The sequence below is a fragment of the Notamacropus eugenii genome, chromosome 7 (assembly GCF_028372415.1).
Source record: "Notamacropus eugenii isolate mMacEug1 chromosome 7, mMacEug1.pri_v2, whole genome shotgun sequence".
Taxonomy (NCBI): Eukaryota; Metazoa; Chordata; class Mammalia; order Diprotodontia; family Macropodidae; genus Notamacropus; species Notamacropus eugenii.
The window spans coordinates 107135484-107148594 of NC_092878.1; the positions used below are offsets into that span (position 1 = coordinate 107135484).

At 39.3% G+C, this 13111-nt stretch overlaps 1 pseudogene; it reads left to right on the plus strand.

Moving 5' to 3' along the window:
• The first annotated feature begins 8667 nt into the window (after window positions 1-8667).
• Window positions 8668-12910, plus strand: LOC140515050 (DNA topoisomerase 1 pseudogene; annotated as a pseudogene).
• The last annotated feature ends 201 nt before the right edge of the window (window positions 12911-13111 follow it).

Sequence of the window (13111 nt, forward strand, 5' to 3'; positions counted from 1 at the left end):
GATGCAGTGCATGACGTTGCCCTCTTCGATGTCCGACCAAATTCTAAGCCCCCTACAGTGCCTACTTCAGCCGTCTTCATGGCCACTGAAATAAATTGTTCTCATCTGTCCACTGATTCTGGAGAAGTCTTCACCTATTTAGGGTAGATAACTGCTCCCTCCCCCAACCCGACTCACTGATGGATTCAAGACCTAATAATTACTCTCTACCTGATATAGCCAGTCTGGCAAGATGGTTTACTGGAGTGAGGATGCTGCTCTTGCTATAGCTTCTTGGAGCCAAAAATGAGAAGAAGGTGAATCAGGTGGACACCAAAAGCAGATGAGCAGCCCTGAAAAGGGCTCAGCATGCCCTCACACCAGTCTTCCCTAAACAGCAGCAATCCTTTAAAACAGTCAAAAGAAAATAGAAATAAAAAAGAGAATAACCTTGAAAAATAAGGTATAACATTTTAAGTGAGCCTTTTAGCCCTCATGTCAAAACCAAGTAAAGAAAACTTTTCTTCTTTGTTTCCTTCTAGGCCTCCTTTGATTCTTGTCACTTTGAGTTTTCTTTTCTTCTTTCAGTTCGGCCTCCCCCCTCCTTTGCCTTCCTCATTCTCTTTATATATGTATGTATGTGTATGTGTGTGTATGTGCCTATAGGGAGACAGATTGTTGTGTTCATCGTTGCTGAAGAAAACCATGCCATGAGAGAAATGATGACATGACTTGCATTTGACTTTGTTCTGAGGGAGGGAGGGCTGTGTTGGTCACCAGTCTCACTTCTCCTCCAGAGCCATCTGAATCCAGTGACCAGATATTCATCAGGATGACTGGAGATGACCCAGGATGCACTGGGAGACCTTGGGCCCTTTAGGCCCAGGTCTTTGCAAGTACTCACTTAGGGTGAGGCAACACCCATTTATTGAATAGACCTGTTTAAGAAGTAGCCAGGGAAATAGATACAGAGATAGTAGATATTCATATATACAAACATATATGCCTGTGTGTGTGTGTGTGTGTGTGTGTGTGTGTGTGTGTGTGTTTGTGATGGAACCAGCTTTTCATACTCAGGAAGCTAAAGCCAAAAGATAATGTTCATTGTGAGCATTTATGCCTTAGAAATCTTCAAACACTAAAAATTAGGGCTTAAGTTATTGTTTTTTGGTTGTCTGGGCTTACAAAAGTGATGGAAAAATTATTAATAATGAAGATTAAACTTAAAAGTCATGAAAGCTTACCTTCTATCCTCTAGACAACTGATTGCTGAACATTTACTAGCATTTTTCTGCATTTATGTGTGCATATTGGTGCATGTTCATATATGTATATGTATATACATACAGTGTTATATATATGCATATACACAGATACATGTATACTTATGTGTATATATACACACACATATACATACATGTAGCATCAATGCAATATTCACAGTACCCACGGCAGCCATGAACATCCTGGTACAATTCTGAATTGTGAAATATCACAGACTCTCCACATGGAAGACAGAACCAAAACATTTATTCAGACACCAGAAAGCCATATCTATCGCAGTAACAAAAATATGACTTCCCCCTGCTAGGCTTCCCACAAATCAGGTCCCTTAAACAAAAGCCTAATCACAAAATCACCCACACTAGCCAACTGCCTGCTTTCCTGCATCCTTCTAACCTCTAACTGCTTTCATGACTTTTTCTGAGCTCTGCTTTAGCTCCTCCTCTTCTAATTTCACCCTTTCAGCAAACTCCTCCCACCCCAGGTTTCATGTAACTCAGATTTCTATGTGACCCAAACAGGTCACATCAGCGTATTAATGAATGAGAAAGATCTCCCAATTCAAATTACCATTACAACACATATGCATAAAAATATATGCTTGTATCTAGATATAGATAAGGAAGATATTGATATAGATACACTACTGGGAAAGAAAAGAGGAAAATCAAAAACGGATCCAAAGATTCCCAGATTTAAGGCAGATAAGATAGGACTAGGCTTCCCACCCACCCACCCTTTTCCCATCAAGGATTAACTTTTCCTTAAAGCTCTCAGAGCTGACTGGCCTTTACCAAACTTCCTATTCATCTAAGGACTCAGGAAGTCCCACTCACATGGAATTGCAAGACCTTCTGTCTTGGTGGATCCCCACAAGTCACAAGAGTTACTACATCCTGCCAAATTGAACAGTTGTATTTCAATACGGATGTCAAGATTGGTGGAAGCTAAGTGTCATTTCCTTGTTACCTTTCCCTACTCTGTTTAGGTTATCTCAAAACCAAACCTGATGCTGGCATCAGGCTCTTCTCTAAGAGTAGGGCTGGAAAGATAACTAGACCTAAAACTTTGTGTTTCCTTGCTTGCTGTGCATGCATTCATTGTTTCTTAAAGGCAGAGGATTTGGGTTAAGATTGTTCTAGTAGAGAGTTTGCTTACTAGGGAGCTCCAAAGACCAATGAAATCATTGGTATGGTTCCCATATATTTGTGTTTATATGTAGATAATACGTGAACTGGACTTCACAACCAGGGAATAAATGTGTGTGTGTGTGTGTGTGTATGTGTGTGCACACAGATATGCATGCACATATATGCACAGTTTTCTAACTCCAAATCAAATAGATGTTCTATCATACCCCTTTCTTTCTCTTCCTCTGAAGCACAGGGTACGTATCTCCTTCAGCTGTCTTCTCTTATTTGGATCCCCAGTGTAGTACCTGGAATATAGTAGGAACTTCATAAATTTGTATTGTATTGTATTGCATTGATTATCTAGTATTTTTACAATTTTGCTACAGAAACTGAATGTTGCTGTTTATTTGTTTTGGATTTGGATTATGAGAGACTGATCAAGATTTTGCCTTGTGGATTGTGTTGTGATTCTTTGGTACAAGCCACTGGGAGAGGCACTTGAAAAGATGTTTCTAAATGCCCAGCCCCAAATACCCCCAAGGAACCCAGAGACATTACTAGAACTGAGGATATAAACAAATGGGTAGATTGCGCCCCATCCAATTAGCTAAAGATAGGCAAGATGTTGCATCTGTTTTTCCTTTTTTAAATCTACTCTCACTTCTGTACTTTGAACTGTGAAATGTAATTCTCTCTCTGGAATTTCCAATGAGGGCCCCTGAAGAGCCCAGAATTCCAGCCCCAGGAGCAATTTCACTGCACCAGCAGAAATAATAACTGCTTACACATGGCCAATAGAGCACATGGGAGAATGTAGAAGAGTCTCTGATTCTGATACTTTATGTGTTCCTTTGTTTCTTTTCTCCAGCATAGGAAGGCAGTGAAGGCTGAGCTTCAGTAGCACCTGGAGCCCTCCTGCCTAATATAAGAGGCCAAGAGCTAGCCTAGGTGGAGAGAAGAATTTTACATAGGGTGGTGGTCAAGCCTGACATAACCCAGGAACATCAAAATGTTTAGGCCAACTGAAGAACTATCCTAGCATTGGGAAAAAGAGTTCCGGTTCAGCTAGTAGTAGGAATTTTGGCAAAGGATGCCAGATTGGTTTCCAGTTGCAGTAGTAGCCAAGTAGGAGAAGAGTATATGATGGTATGTGCAATGGCAAAAAATAAGACTTCAGCAGCCCACTGATTACTTTGATGTATAACTGATTGGTTATACACATTGCTTCCCCTACAACAACCAGTGATTATTTTGTAACTCTACCCCAGGGAAGAATTAGGGGACCCACGGGCCAGGGAATTGTTGGGAGGTAGATTTCTTTGTCAACAAAAGGGGATTGAAAGTATCTAACCAACTCCCACTGTAGGAAGGAAGGGCATGCCTCAGGGTGCAAAGATTTTTGGGAAGGGACAGTCCTGATGTCCTGGCTGGTAGTACAGGGAACACCAACCTACTGGTATTATAGGGCGATTCTTGACCTATGATAAAAATCAATGACTGTACAGGAAATGTCAGTATCTTTTCTGTGACACTGATGTTCTGGTTGTGTTCATGGTCGTTAAGAAAAAAAATGGGGAAAAAACCCCTTATTTAGAGACTGAGCATGAACTGCAAATATTTGGCACTCTGGGTGACATGGATTTGTTTTAGACCAGAGATTTGGTCCTTTCTTTGATTCTTCCAAATCCAGGCACTACTTCCAGAAGCTATTGTATTATTTTGTTTTTACTATGTTTCTGTTTTAGTTTCTATCTTCCTCCTCTAGTGCTGCTTGTCAGAGTTTGGTAATAACTAAAAAAAAAAGGCATTTAATTGAAGTAATTTCTTCTTGGATACCTTAAGGACATTACCACCAAGGGGTACAAGTATGGTAGGAGCAATATCCTAGTCCTCGTCTCTTACACAAATCAAGGTTCACATTTTTTAATCTGTGGTTTTTATTATTATGATTAAAAGATATTGGGACCTTGCTTGAGAACTAGACTAAAGAGGAGTAAAGGCTGAGGCTGCTGACATCACTTCCTTGTCACCCAAATGCAAACAAGCTACAAGGAGATCCAGACACACACACTGATGCTTGATTGATCATACACAAGTTAATAAACATTTGCTAAGCACTTACTATGTTCCAGGACTGTTTTAAGAAGCAAAAGTCAGTCTCTACTCTCAAAGAGCTCACAACATAATGAAGAAGATAACAGACAAGCAGATGTGTACAAGCAAGCCATATGCAGGATAAAAAGGAAAGAATTAAAAATGGGAAGGCACCAGAGGGGTTGGGAAAGGATTCCTAGAGAAGATGGAATTTCAGTGAGGGCTTAAAGGAAGCCAGAAAAGCCAGTAGTAGAGTTGAGAAGGGAGAACATTCATGAAATGGGTGTCAGCCAGAGAAAATACTCAGAGATAAGAGATGGATTGTCTTGTTCCTGAAAAAGCCAGAAGGCCAGTGTCACCGTATTGAAGAATATGTGTTAAGGAGTAAGGTGTAAGAAGATTTGAAAGGTAGAAAGGGTAAGACTATGAATGACTCTGAATGCCAAAAAGAACCTTTTGTATTTGATTCTGTTAACAATCTGTCTTGGTCCTTTGTTTTTTGAAGAAGACCATGACATCAGAGAAATAATGACATGACTTGCACTTGACTTTGTTTTGATGAGGAAGGGTCTGTGTAAAATCAGCAGCAATACTTTCTCCACCTGAACCATCTGGATCCAGTGACCAGATATTCATCAGGATGAGTGAAGATGGCCCAGGATGCAATGGGAGACCTTGGCCTATTCAGGTACTCACTTAGAGTGTGGTAATGCCCATTCAGTGAATAGACTTCTTTAAAAAGTAATCAGGGAATGGCCCCTTTAATGAGCCAAAGGAAAAAAAATAAGTAAATCAAGCTGGGAGGGAAAGAGCAACAGTTACTATTGACAATCAGTCTGAAAACATATGAAGAGGGAGAGAGAGAGAGAGAAAAGAAGAAAGAAAGGAGGGAAGGAAAGAAGGAAGGAAGGAAGAGAGAAAGGAAGGAAGGAAGAAAGAAAGAAAGAAGGAAGGAAGGAAGGAAGAAAGAAGGAAGGAAGAAAGGAAGGAAGGAAGGAAGGAAGGAAGGAAAGAGAGAGAGAGAGAAAGAAAGAAAAAGAAAGAAAGAAAGAAAGAAAGAAAGAAAGAAAGAAAGAAAGAAAGAAAGAAAGAAAGAAAGAAAGAAACCTGGTCCTCTGGCCATCCAAATTTACCTTCTTTTGGAGAGGAGAAGGAAGGTAGGTGGGGGGCAGGGATGGACAGAAGGGATCTGATGAGCTGAGTTACCCAGCTAGCTGGGTCCCCATTCAGGTAGCTCAATCTACTCACAAGTTGTGTTTGTCCTTCGTTTTCAAGGAAGACTATGATATCAGAGAAATGATGACATGACTTGCACTTGACTTCTTAAAGAGGTCTATTCACTGAATAGATGCTACCTCACTCTAACTGAGTACCTGAGTAGGCTAAGGTCTCCGATTGCATCCTGGGCCATCTCCACTTATCCTGATGAAGAGCTGGATCCAGATGACTCAGAAAGGGAAAGTGAGGCTGGTGACCTTGCACAGCCCTCCCTCACTGAAAACAAAGTCAAATGTAAGTCATGTCATCATTTCTCTGATGTCACGGTCTTCTTGGAAAACAAAGGATGAACACAGACTTGTGAGTAGACCAAGCTGTCTGGAAACAATAATGAGCACTGGAATTTATAAATTAGGATGATATGATTTGAGTGATAACTTTAGGGAAATAATTGATCTCTAAATGAAAGACAAATCAGAGTGGAGACAGGCAGTCCCACCAGCAGGCTATTGTGACAATTCAGGCATGAAGGGATGAGGATGAGGATGAGGGCCTACGGTGGAATGGTGGCAGTGTCAGAAAAGAGAAAGGGACATATATGAGAGATATGCAACAATGAAATCAACAAGTCTTGGCAACAGCTTGGACATGGGAGAGGAAAGCGAGGAATCCAAAATGTCTCTTAAGTTGTGAACCCAGGAACTAGAGGAATGGTGTTGCCCTGCATAGTAATAAGGAGAGTAGGAGGAGAAAGGGGTTTAAAGGAAAGATAATGAATTATGTTTTGGACACATTGAATTTGAGATGTCTACTGGGTATCTACCCTGAAATGTCTGAAAGACAGTTGAACATTTGAGACCAGAGGTTAGCTGAGAGGTTAGGACAGGATAACTAGAGGTGAGAATCATCAGCAAAGAGTAATTAAACCTAGGGTAGTTAATCAGATTATAGAGTGAAGTCATGTAGAAGGAGAAGAGAAGAGGGTCCAGGACAAAATCCTGCATTACTCCAGTAATTCAGGCAAAGGATCTATGCTCAGAATCAACCTGAGGTGTCTTCAGTGTTTATCCTTGTTGAAAATCGTTATCCATCAGAAAATAAATCCCTTTTGGTTAACTACTGGATGATTTACAAGTGTCTCACTTTGTTCAAATATTGAACCTACAGTGTCAAAGAACTAGGCTGAGTAAGGCCTACTCTAGAGCAACCTCTGAGGTTCATTTCCTTTTTAATCTGCTGGCCAAATGATCTTGAAAAAAAATCACTTAATTCCTTCAGGCCAGTAACATGTTTGCTTGCTTTTTGCTAATGTCTTTTTCCAGTGCTAACACTGTACAACTCTAGGATCAAACAAGGCTTAAACAGACCTCACTGGGGAGCATGCCATGCTATTTATTTTTCAGGCCAGTAGTCAGCTGGGTAAAATACATAATTCCTAGCCTTACTCCAATCAATCTTTGTTTGTTGATGGTGGCATTTTGTGGAATTTAATAAGAGGGAAATAGGACATTACGCATTAGAGAATGGAAATAGTATCTACTTGCTACAAGATTGATCATGGCTCCCCTTTCAGGTCTTCTTCCTTACAAAGTATCAAGGAAGCTGAGGTACACTGAATTCAGCTATTTATTTTCTCCTTTTATTCATCACTGTGGGTCAGAGAAGGGGAGGAATTCACTGAATGGATCAATAGGATATATCCCTTCTCCCACTACATCAAAGGTCTTTCCCAGAGCAGAAAGATAATTTAGTTAAGCTCTGCATTTCCTAAACTGTCTTTTGATCAATAGTTCATCATCTGTTACTTTTGCCAATAAGTAAAACTTTTAGGACACTTGCCATGATTAAATGAAAAACTGATATTTGCATAAATGATACAGTGGTTTTGAGATTCAAAAAGCAATTATATTAGATATCTAATCACATTGTCAACTTTTCTATTAAGAATATGCAATTTTAGGCATTTATTTTGAGAGGGTATAACCTGCAAATGAATTATTCTAAGCTCTTTTTTTACATCAACATTTAAATTATTTAGGACACTTCTGGTTTCTTTGAACCAATGTGTTTTCTGTCAGGTATGAGAATGAGAGGATGAGTGTGGTGGAGGGGATAGGGAGTAAGTCTTAGATTCAGGAATACTTGTATTCAGATATTGCCTCTGAAACATACCAGCTGTATCATTAAAAGCAAGTCACTTAAACCCATTGATCCCCATTCAAGTCTCTGTGTTTTATTTATTAGGTAGAAAATTTATGATTTATCCCACCTATTCAAGTGTGAATCCTTGACTTGGCATTTCAAAAAAATCAAATTTCGGGTAACTCGACAGGAGAAAATATTATCCACAGTATTTTGTCAAAATAGTGGTATGAAAGCTGGTGATGTTGATGTCCTCTGAGAATCTGAACTCTTTTTATGGTACTCTAAGGAGAGCACATTTTTGCGTCATCATTTCTCACCTCTTGTACTCCTTTTGTAGATAAGGGCCATGACTGAATTAAATATACTGAGAGCTCCATTTTTCAGGTGGTGCCATGACGCGGAAACAGCTAGGCTTGGACTTTTAGGGGAAAACCAGATCAAAATGCTTTGTGTTTTGTCATCATGATCATCACTGTCGATGTTTCCAAACTCCATCCAGCTTCATAGAAAATTTTGAGACCTAAACTTTCTCTGCATGTGGGCTTGAGGATTTTTAAGACCAACTGAGGTTCATCTATAAATGGTATTCCCCAGTCATTCAAAAGGGGTTTTTTAAAACAAAACACGTTGCTCTAGACTTCTTCCTGTATAATCAGAGATGTGTTCATACCATCTTTGGGAGAAAGAACTGGCGGTCAATTCATATGTTCACTTTGAGATACTCCAGAGGGATTACTTCGGTGCTGTAGTGGCAAAAACCTGAAAAGTAAGGTGAGTATTCATCAGTAGAGGAGTGGGTGAAGAAGTTGTGGTTTGTGAATTTCATGGACTAATCTGGTGATATAAAAATGAAGAAATGTATGATTTCAAAAAGACGTTTAGAAAGAAATGTGAATTTAGTCTGTTACACAACTCTGCGGACCTTCGTTAACTCCCTAGGATCTGCCATTTCCGCTGCTGTGGGTGATTTCTCTGCTGCTGTGGGTGATTTCTCCACTGCATTCGCCCTCCACCGCCGCCTTCCTTCACTCCCGTGCCTGATCCTTACCCAAACTCCATGCCAAGTGGTGAGTGTCTCTCTCCCCCGCCCCACTTCCCACTCCCACTGTGACGCAGCTGCGTTCTACATGAGCGGAGATCAACTGCACAATGACCCTCGGATTGATAGGGATGCCCAAGTGAATAATTGTCTCAAACACAAAGATGAACACAAAGATCGAGAAACCAACAAAAAAAGCACAAGAAGGACAAGGAAAAAGAACGGCAAAGGTCCAGCTGCAGTGATAGTGCGTGCAAAAATTGGTCAGGGAAGAAACAAAGGGAAAAGGAGAAAACCAGACGCAAAGACATGCACAAAGATAGAGACAAGGAGAAACAAAAGGAAGAAAAAGGGAAAACCATCTGGAGATGCAAAAATAAAGGACAAAGAAAATGGTTTCTCTAGCCCAAGTGATATTGAAGATGAATCAGATGATGGTTATTTTACTTTACCTAAAGGAAATATCAAGTCTTTAAAGAGACCTCGAGAGGATGATGATGATGATGATGATTATAAACCCAAGAAAATAAAAACAGAAAATATCAAGAAGATAAAGAAGCAGAAACCAGAGGAAGGGGAGCACAACAAAGGAAAAATAATCAAGAACAAAGATAAGAAATGTCTTGAACCAGACTGTAAATGGAAGAAGAAAAAGAAAGAGAAGAGGCAAAAATGGAAATGGTGGAAGGAAGAGTGCCATCCTGAAGGCATCAAGTGGAAATTCTTAGAACATAGAGGTCCTGTGTTTGCTCCACCTTACCAGCCTCTGCCAAAGCATGTCAAATTCTACTATGGTGGTAAAGTCATGAAGCTGAGTCCCAGAGCAGAAGAGGTAGCTACATTCTTTGCAAAAATGCTTGGCCATGAATACACTACTAAGGATATCTTTAGGAAAAATTTCTTCAAGGACTGGAGAAAGGAAATGACAAATAAAGAGAGAAGTAATATCACCAGCCTTAAAAGATGTGACTTCAACCAGATAAGCCAGTATTTCAAAGACCAATTAGAAGCAAAGAAACAAATGAGCAAGGAAGAGAAGCTGAAGATCAAAGAGAAAAATGAAAGGCTAGCAAAAGAATATGGTTTTTGTGTGATGGACAATCACACAGAGAAAATTGCCAACTTCAAGATTGAGCCTCCAGGTCTTTTCCAGGGTCGTGGCAACCATCCCAAGATGGGAATGTTGAAAAGACGAATTATGCCTGAAGATATAGTTATCAACTGTAGCAAAGATGCCAAAGTTCCTCTTCCTCCCCCTGGACATAAATGGAAAGAAGTTAGACATGATAACAAGGTTACCTGGCTAGTGTCCTGGACTGAGAATATCCAAGGATCCAGCAAGTACATTATGCTGAACCCCAGCTCACGAATAAAGGGGGAGAAGGATTTGCAGAAGTATGAGACAGCCCGCAGATTGAAGAGTTGTGTAGACAAGATCCGGAAACAATACCAAGAAGACTGGAGGTCCGAGGAAATGCAAGTCCAACAGAGGGCTGTAGCATTATACTTCATTGACAAACTTGCTCTGAGAGCTGGTAATGAAAAAGAAGAAGGGGAGACAGCTGATACTGTGGGCTGCTGCTCGCTTCGAATAGAGCACATTAACTTATATCCTGAGATAGATGGCCAGAAATACATGGTCGAGTTTGATTTCCCTGGGAAGGATTCCATCAGATACCACAACATGGTCCCTGTTGAGAAGAAGGTTTTTGAGAACCTTCAGCTATTTATGAAGAACAAGCAGCCTGAGGATAATCTTTTTGACAGACTAAATACCAGTATCCTCAACAAACACCTTCAAGATCTTATGGAGGGCTTGACAACCAAAGTCTTCCGTACATACAATGCCTCCATTACTCTACAGCAGCAGCTAAAGACATTCACTACCCAGAATGAAAATATCCAAGCAAAGATCTTTTCTTATAAATGTGCTAACAGAGCTGTTGCGATTCTGTGTAACCATCAAAGGGCACCACCGAAGACTTTTGAGAAGTCAATACTGAACCTGCAGACTAAGATTGATGCTAAGAAGCACCAGCTGGCTGATGCCCAAAGAGATCTGAAAAATGCCAAAGCTGAGGTCAAAGTCCAAAAGGATGTCAAATCTAAAAAGTTGGTAGAGGCTACAAAGCAAACTGTGTGGAGACTGGAGGAACAGTTGATGAAATTGGAGGTTCAGGCCACAGACAAAAAGGAGAACAAACAAATTTTCTTGGAAACCTCCAAACTCAACTATTTAGATCCCAGGATCTCAGTTGCTTGGTGTAAGAAGTGGGGGGTCCCAATTGAGAAAATCTATAACAAAACCCAGCGAGAGAAGTTTGCCTGGGCCATTGATATGGCTGATAAAGACTATGAATTTTAGCTGTTTTTACAGGTTGAGGTTTTATGGGAAGGAGACAGGTATGAGGAATATTAAGAAACTGTGAGTCTTACTTGCCTTGCACTTGGAGGACATGAGGGCAGAGGGATAGCAAGTGGCAAAGAAGCATTAACAAGCTAACATCTTGGAGAAGAAAAAAACCTGGAAATACTCTGAGAGCTGAGCTGGTTGTCTTATGGACAACTTATTTAAAAACATTTCAAACATCAAAACTCTAGCTGTATGTGTGTGTGTGTGTGTGTGTGTGTGTGTGTGTGTGTTTCATTTTTGTTTTAAGAGGCTGAGTACATGGGAATTTGTCAATCTTCTGTCAGACAAACTTGGTATTGCACCAAAGGGTTCTTTAGCTACTGTATACAAAGTGTGATTATATTGGGATATTTTTACAGTTAGGGTTTGTAATAACTTCTATATTTTAAGAGCAAATGAAGTCCAAACCCTCCTCCCTCCTGTTCCTCCTCTCCCATTTCAGGAATTTAAAATTAAGTAAAATAGAAACCCAGTGCACCTGTTAGAGCTGTCACTGTCATCATGGGAACTGAATTTCCTTTAACTTAAAGCAGCTGTGGCATTGACAGTGCATCAGTTCAGATATCTGCAGGGTATGATGGGAAAGTACTTCCTGATTTGAGTGTTCCTTTTGAAATGTGAATTTTTATTTCTTTTAATTATTTTAAAATATTTAAACCTTTTCCTCGAACTTAAAGATCATGTGGATGTGATTGGAAGGGATGAGGGATGAATGAGTTTGAGGATAATGCAGTAATCAGTGACAAACCATTTTCCCATCATCCTTTGTCCTGAGCATGTTCTCTATACTTCTAAAATACCCATCTCTCTCTTTTTTTCTTTATAAAACTCAATGGTTTTACTTGAGAGTCTGTTGTGTGAAAAGTTTCACAGGCCAATAAATTTTGAGGAGAATTAGTATTTGGTCCCAATAGGAAAAATAACCAAGATTTTAGAGCTTTTTTTTTCTTTTGTAATTGTGTAAAAAATTTAAAAAAAAACATAAAAAGTAAAAAAAAAAACATAGATATATCTACTGATGCAATGTTAAGTGAATGCGATCAAAAGGATGATTTATCCTATAACAGCATGATTATAAGAAGGAATGGTTTTGAAGGCTTTTATGAACTGATGAATAATGAAATGAGCACAGCCAACAGCATTTGGTACAATAATAATGCTATAGAAACAGATAACATTTAAAACTTTGAGGATTCTGATTAACACTATGAGCACTGATGATTCCATAGGGCTAATCATGAAAGTATAAAGAATTAATGGATTTAAGGTATAGAATTGGCTATATCTAATCTTTAATATAGCCATTAAGGAAATTTGTTTGTATGTGTATTGTGTATTGATTAGCATACAATTGTTTTTCTTTTTTTTCTTTTTTGTTCAGTGGGATTGGGTGAGAGGGAGAAAATAATATTTTTTTACACAGTGAATTGTGAGTGCTATAAGTGTGAAATTCTATATTCACTTTTAGATGAGATCAATGTGATAATAGTTTTACTTGACAGTTTTATTTTGTTCAAAAGATTTCTTGATAATTGTTAACAATCTGCATATGTTTGTAACCTAAAAAGAAAACGTTAATTAAGATTATTAAAAAATGAGCCCTGACCCAGAAGTGACAGGATTCATATTCAATCCCACCTCGGATGTGCATTAACTTTCTGACCAAGTCACTGAAATTCCCTGATCTTTATTTTCCTTATCTGTAAAATGAGGAAGTTGGACAATATGGCCTGAGGAGTCACTTCCAGCTCCATGTATATATATTGTTGTAAACATCCCCTTCTAACCTAACATTGTCCTGCTAGT